The 7,726-nt window shown below is 46.5% G+C and overlaps 1 long non-coding RNA gene across 1 annotated transcript; it reads left to right on the forward strand.

The window, feature by feature from the left end:
• Positions 1–212: 212 nt before the first annotated feature.
• On the forward strand, positions 213–593 carry LOC118004581. Its single transcript, XR_004677626.1, has 2 exons — positions 213–353; positions 481–593. It is a non-coding gene; the product is annotated as an uncharacterized LOC118004581 (long non-coding RNA).
• The last annotated feature ends 7,133 nt before the right edge of the window (positions 594–7,726 follow it).

The raw sequence follows: 7,726 nt of genomic DNA on the forward strand, positions 1-7,726 counted from the left end.
CAGGTGGTGGCGGCGGAAGCGCGAAAACTGCGCAGCCTAGAAAACTGGGCCGCCCCCCGCTCCTGCCCCCGGCCCGGCTCCCCGCCCCCTCTTCCCGCCGCCGGTCACTTCGGGTAAGGAACTCGCTGCGCCAACGGCGGGCCCGGGCGGTCAGCATCGAGTCCCGGCGCCCGGCGGCTGCAGGCCGGGCCCGGCCGCCCCGGCCCGCAGCCCCGGGCTGCCCCCCGCGCGCCGCCGGCGGCCGCCAGCGCGGCGCGGAGGTGGGCTTGCTGCGGGGGCGCGCGAGAGGTCACCGCGGTGGCATTCCTCCCCGCGCGCTGTTTACGTGACTTAATGTACTTCATACGCCGCGGGTAAGTTAGGGCCGCGATAAGGGGGCGGCCGGAGGAGGGTCGCTGTAAAAGCCGCACGCTGGGCGCCTTCTAGCCCTCCCCTCATCCATTAACCTTTTTACTTTCTTCTTCCCTCTCTCTCTTAAAGCTTGTTATCTAGGCCACCCATGACCGACGAAAGATCTTCCCTCCCGGCTTCTCCCAAGGCCGCTTTAAACCAAATAAATTTAGCTATTAAGGGCCAATGTCTGACAAAAGATCGAAAGGTGTCTATCTGTGATCGCTTAAAGAAGCGAAGGAGAAGCTGGTGGCTCTCTGATCCCGATAAAGGCATTCCACACGGCGCCGGCCTCCCTCCCCGCGGCCTGGTTGCGTCCTGACACCCTGAGATCTCCGCTTCGCTGGCCAGATCCCCACCGGCCGAGCGAGACCTGCGTCCGTTGCCCTGGGAATGTGGAGGTCCCCAGGCGACCCGGCCTGGGCGTGCCGGTCCCCGGGGTCCTGGGAGCCGCGGAACTCCAGGCCGGACGGGGCTGGAGTCCCAAAACCGACCCCCCGCACTTGGCAGAAAAACTAAACCGAGCTCATTAGGGCCTCAATTACTATCCCTTTTATATTATTTTTTGATGCTGAATAATTAAACTCGAGTCAATCCAGCCCTACCTTCCCACCCTCACTCCCTGCGGGTTTGCCGAGGGTCCTCGTTACTCCACATCGCTAGTCGTCGGGAACAGACCTTCTTTTGAACCCGGGTCAGAACCTGGTGGGTGGAACAAGGCAGCTAAATTAGACTGAGGCTAACGGCGAGGGTGTGGACTCCGAGAATAAGAGCGTGCAGGTGGGAGGCATTCAGTCATTCAGGCATCCCCAGGTTGGGTTTGGTTATAAAGTGTGGTATTTATTATCATTATTAATTACTACTGGCATCACTACACAAAGCCTAGGGCTGCCAGCTGGGCCGAGGCCCTGCCCCTGGGGGGATCCCTTCCCTTTCACTAAAGGTGAATGGGAATGTCCACTTTCCTGATCCAGGACTGGGAAGTGGTCTTGGGAGTCAGGTGCTATGTTTTGGGGGTTTCTGCACTGAGTCATTTCTTTTCCCCTTAGGTAGCATTCCCCCATACTGTAAACACACACCTAAGCCTTTTCTACCTCTTTGCAGTATGGGTGGATAAGAACCTCAGAGTGTCAGAGACTGCTGGCTTCCCTGCAGTAGGGATTCTTCCTGTATCTTTGCCGACCCCTTATGCGCTGTGGTGAAGCTGCAGACAGGACTCTGAATTCCAGAGGCCAACCAACATCTTCAGTTTCTGTCACCTCTTGCTGGGCCCCGGAAGTGAAATCTGCCTCTCTTTTCTCATTGCCCCACTCCAAATAAGGTGAACTCCAAAACCATTCACCTTATCTAATCCTCCCCCCCCACCCACCCAACCCTCCCGGGATAGGAAAACTCAGAGCATCAGAAGGAAAATTTCTGCTCCCAGGGGAAAGAGATACAGAAATTTCCAGCACACTAGACAGACAGGACCCGGGCTTTCCCTGGAGTTCGCCGGTATCACTAGGTGTGCAGACAATGCCAATTCTAGGGTCAGAGTCCAGATGCCACTGCCCCAGAGCTGTCTCAGCTCAGAGACCTTTCTGTTTTTCTTTTCTTGGGGGTGGGGGGTAGGGGGGTTGGGTGTTGCTAAGGGGAAGCAGAAAAGGAGGTGATAAGCTTTTGGAGATTTGCTAAGTAAGTAACGCTCCTTCTTAAGTCAATTAAAGGGGGGGAAGTGCCCCCAAAACAAAAAATTACTGCATTTGCCAGCCAGAACTATGACCTCTGCACTCAGTTATGTTGCAAATATGCAGAGAATCAGGACCAAGAGTTGTCTACCCATATGCAGCCCTCCAGTTTCCTGCACTTACCCAACAGCACTGCGTATATACTGCACAAAGAAGAACTGCACAAATAAGGGTTAGCAACTAGTTTTGAAGTGTTTACAGTCTAGAAGTTTGGCACTTCTGTAGAGCCGGTTAGGCAAAGTACCACAGACAGCTTCAAAGATGGAGGGAGATGCTTGATCCTTTCTCTGGAAAAGTACCCAGGCTCATATTGTCCCCTAGGCTTCACAGTGAGTTTGTAAAAAAGGGAGTCACTCTGGCTCACAGACTGAGGGAATTGCCTGGGTTTGAATCCTGACTCCACCATTTTCTGTGTGACAAATTGCCTAATCACTCTGTGCCTCAGTATTCTCATCTGTAACAAGGGGATGATAAAAGTACCTGCCTTACAGGATTGTCAAGGGGATTAAAAGATTACCAGTATCTACACTGTAATAGACTCACATGTACTACGCCAGATTTCAATTTCTTGTGTGACCTAACTGTTCCCCGGAGCTAATTAATTTACAGAAAAGAACTTCTTTGAGCACCCATTCTACTTTTAAGTCCTGCCATTGATTAAAGGTCTCAGGCTTTCTCTACATACCAGCGGTGAGGATTTTATTTATTGCATTATAATAGGAAGGGGTGGGGTGAGACAAACATAGATCCTTTACTTGCTTTTGGTTCCTTTGAAGAAACATTCCCCATCATTCCCCCTTGCAAATGCCAGCAGCAGACTCCAAATGTCTTCTACAGGACAGAGATAGTAATCTTGAGGCTCATCCCCTGAGAAAAGTATCCCAGTCCTAGCAGCACCCCTCCCTGGGAACTTCTTTCTGGCAACAGATAGGAGTGAGTTAACAGATGGGGCCATGAAGGAGGGCAACCCGTGGGCTGGCATTAGATAAAAGGGTGGGTGGGGGCTAATTAAATGGACCTGGTCATCTGACTATACTCCTCCCATGCTTTGTACCTTTCAGTTTGGTATCACTGTATATGCAGGAGACTTACTCTACTTTAGTCCCATTTTGTTAAGGAATAGAAAAATAAAGATCACTTAGAAGCTATGGAACACATTACTGATAGAGTAAAATCTAGGCTGTTCCAGCCATTTTTCAACTGATTTTCTTTCTGGGTTGTTGGTTTTGGGGTTTCATTTGTTTTTTCCATGTAGCACCCCATCTTCTAAAACAAGATCTCAACTTCAATAATGAAAACGTAAAGAAAGAAATCCATGGGACAAAACAAAGAATACCATTCTCTAGATAAAATGACAGGGAAAGAGATTTGTTTTTCAGAAGGCACAGTCTGGAGGGAACATAAAAGTCGTCTCCTGCCTGCAGGTTTTCAGCGGGGCTTGTGCCCAGAGCCTGTTTTTCTCTTGTCTCTGACAGTCCTGATCTTCTCTGCGTTTGATTTACTGAGTGCTGTCATTTCTCTGCTCTTTACTTTCACAATCACACATTCAAACCTGATAAAGTTCAAGACCCTGAATACTTGCAGCTTTCCCAGATTTACAGCCCCCCCTGCTCCCCACCTCGGCCAGCAGCCCTGAGCCTGATTGAATCCTCATGGACAGATGCCTTGGGGGATCAGCAGAGAGCCAGCCTGTCCGAGAGGGCTGAGTCCATGGGAATGATAGTGCCCATGCCAGCTCTGTTAGCCAAAGCAACCCTCAGTCTCTTCCTTCCCCTAGAAAAGGATTGGCAATATCCTCTCAGTTTAATTGAGTTTCAACTTCCAGTTTGTAACCTGCCCATGGGCAGGTACAGGAACTATAACTTGCAAAATTTAAAATTGGTGAGAGTTGAGTGCAAAATCATGATCGGCTTGCATTAGTGCCTGATTTGCCCGGATCTCCTAAACAGCTGTGTGAACAAGGGCAAGCCACTTAACCTCTTAGTGCCTCAGTTGCTCCATCCATAAAATGGTAGAAATATTACTTTCTACAAACATTAATCACAAACTAATGACTTGAGCTGTCCTCCCTGCATGTAGCTCTGTCCGGACCCCAGGAAAGACTGCCAGCACATGTCTGATCTGGCTCTTTGGATTCTGTCAGGTTAAATACAAACCTACAAGTAAATCTAAATACTGTACCAATGGGCTAAACAAAAGGAATGATTCATCTCCAAAGACTGAACAGTTAACTCAAGCTCAAGTCTGCAAACCACTGAAATGTCTTCGAATAGAAGATGCTATCTAAATAACCTATTCTTGGGGCATCTGGGTGGCTCAGTCGTTAAGTGTCTGCCTTCGGCTCAGGTCATGATCCCAGGGTCCTGGGATCGAGCTCCGCATTGGGCTCCCTGCTCCACGGGAAGCCTGCTTCTCCCTCTCTCACTCCCCCTGCTTGTGTTTCCTCTCTCACTGTCTCTCTCTGTCAAATAAACAAAATCTTAAGAAAATAAATAACCTATTCTTTGTCTATAAATATATAATAAGTCAACCTAAGTCACAGGACATTGATGAAAAGCAACCACTGATGATGAATATTCTTATTTACAATCTGGTTAACTACATAGGGACTTCACATTTACTAAATTATTTTTACATGACTTAATATTTTCATTTTTCTTGAACTCTCAGAATTTTAGGCAGTAATGGTTTATGTAGGTCTTTAAGAAAAATCACTGTTCCAAATCCATGAACTGCAAGAAGTGTGATTTTTTTCCCTTTTATTAATTTTTTTTCCTAAAGATTTTTTATTTATTTATTTGACAGAGAGAGACAGAGCGAGAGAGGGAACACAAGCAGGGGCAGTGGGAGAGCGAGAAGCAGGCTTCCCGCGGAGCAGGAAGCCCCATGTGGGGCTCGATTCCAGGACCCTGAGATCATGACCTGAGCCAAAGGCAGACACTTAACAACTGAGCCACCCAGGCGCCCTTCTAAAAATTCATTTTCTAAAGAAAGCTGAACTGTCGTAATATCTAAAGGGAAAATTGTACTCACCTGTTAGGGAAGCAAGCAGAATTGTTCCCTACCTTCTTCAGAAGGTTCTTTTTTATTCTCCCAACCTAGCCAGTCAGGAGACACCCATTAGAATATATTATAATGTTGCTTTTTCTGGACCATAATACTCACCTCTACAGAGGTGAATAAAAATAGCAGCTTGACTTAATGGATATCAAATAACTTTTTCTGGCTACTCCTAAACCAGATTACTGCTCTGTTTATAATACCACAAATTAAAGGCATGCAATTATCCAACTAAAACAGTGTGAATATTACACCATTTTTAAAGACTGACTACCACATAGCCAGTGCCCAGCAGACTCCAGCCAAAAACCACAGTGTGGGTCCGCAAATAAAGCTGTCAACCTTTGCATTTCGAAGGCATCTTTTTGTAAAGAGCTCAGCATGCTCTGGGCCAAAGTGAACCGGCTTTGGTTAAGTAGGACGGAGCCTACCCAGTGGCTGAGCAGGTGGGCCCAAGGCAGAATATCCAAGGAAGAATATATCCATGCTTTAGCACTGTGGCTGGACTAAGCACCCATGTGGAGGTTGGGAACATGAATCTCTGGGTTCAAATCCCAGCTCTTCAGCTTGCTCTCTGGTTGTGTTCTTAAGAAGTTTTTAAGATCTCTACTTCTCATTTTTCTTATCTGTGTAAAGGGAGCGGTAATGACAGTAGCCCCAAAGAAATGTGAGTTGATTAAGTTGATTTTTATAAAATGCTTAGAAGAGTGCCTGGCTCAACATGCAGATTTGAATTGTTTGATAAATAAGTAAAAACGCAGATTTCTACTTCAGGCCACCTCTTAAGGGGAAGGGAGATGAGGGGGAAGAGAGAAGGTATCAAGGGCTCAAAAAGTTAGGTAGGAAGGTGATCAAAGGCATAAAGAAAACTAAAGATGGGGGGAAAGGCATTTCCTACTGGGGATTATTTAAGATCATAAACTCACCCTTTCTGTCTATATAGCACCTTCCAATGTGCTGTCTTCCCCACAGTGACAAATGTGCCAACAATTTGATCTGTGAATGGAGTCTTAGGATTTTTTTTTTTTTAAGATTTTATGTATGTATTTATTTGAGAGAGAAAGAGCGTGCACAAGAGGTGGGTAGGGGCAGAGGGAGAGGGACAAGCCAACTCCGCACTGAGTGTGGAGCCCCACACAGAGCTCGATCCCACAACCCTGAGATCATGACCTGAGTCAAAATCAACAGTGGGACGCTCAACCAGCTGAGCCACCCAGGCGGCCCTGGAGTCCTAGGCTTTTGCCCACCATAGCATGTTTACATCAGAGGCAAAACTGAAGGTTGCCAAGGCACTGGAACTCTCTCAGGGTGCTAATATTTTAATGTCTAACAAGTGTAAAAGAGTCTTCTTTCTGGCAAGTCAACAACCTTTCTCACTTGAGCAAGGACTGCACGATAGCTAAAACTTGGCCCCAGGTTTCCACACCTATTTTGTCCTCATGAGCACCCCAGACTGTGTCCACAGTCACAACTGGAGCGATTCTAATGATTGTGAAACCCATCCCCAAACCAGCAAAGACCATCACAATGTGTCCCTACCACACAGCGGCCCCCTTCTTCCTCCACCCACCCAACCGCACTCCCACGATCATGGCTGCCGCCTTTACACCCAGGCAGTGTTGTGATCATTGTGACACACAGTGAGTCACAGGTGGCTCATCTTTACTGCATCTCTCTGCTCCTCTAGTCTGTGAGACCGGAAGGGCACAGATCACGTCTAGTTCATTGTTGTCTCCCCATGAACACACACAGGGTCTAGCACAAAGCACTCACTAAATACTTGCTGAATAAACGGTTGCGTGTGATAGTATTGAAAATTTCAGATGCAATGCTCCAAACTCAAAGCATAAAATCCAGCATTATCAACACTACATCATTCCACACTAAAAACAATGATCTCTTTATATGACTTCCTAAAATTCAATTTTTTTCTTCTAAGTAGAATCCTCAACCAGAATGTTTGAACATCAACTTTTGCAGGGGATTTTATATTGAATAGAGCTGATTATCAAGTGATATCTATATGAGTCCTTTTCTGATCCAATAATCCTGATACAAACAAATCATGACTGTAGCTTGTGGAAATTTGCTACTCTTTAAAAGAATCTATTATGGGGCTATTATTGCAGCTGAGGCTTTGCCTCAGTTTTTATGGACTGGATATTTCACAATATTCTACTACCACCCAACTTGAGACTACTGTCCACATTTTCCCCCCTAATTCAGCCACTTAAGAATATTGTCTGTCCTCAGAATTCTGTATTAGCCATTAATTTATCAAGCCAATTGGAAAGAGCACTTTAAAAGAATTCATGGCTAATTGTTCCAATCAGGAAGAATTTATTAAACACCAACGGCATCTCCAGCACCATGAGCATGAAGCAGAGATCTTTTGTTTCCATCATGCCAATATTAAAGGAACAGATTTCAGTCTTGAGAGCAATGCCTTTTGCCATTAGGTATAACATAAAGGAACAGATTTATGACTGGCACACACCAAAAATAAAATAGGATAAGTTCACACCAAAAAGGGGAAAAGAATAACAAGA

This window comes from Mirounga leonina, unplaced genomic scaffold (genome assembly GCF_011800145.1).
Source record: "Mirounga leonina isolate KUSES-001 unplaced genomic scaffold, KU_Mleo_1.0 Mir_93, whole genome shotgun sequence".
Taxonomy (NCBI): domain Eukaryota; kingdom Metazoa; phylum Chordata; class Mammalia; order Carnivora; family Phocidae; genus Mirounga; species Mirounga leonina.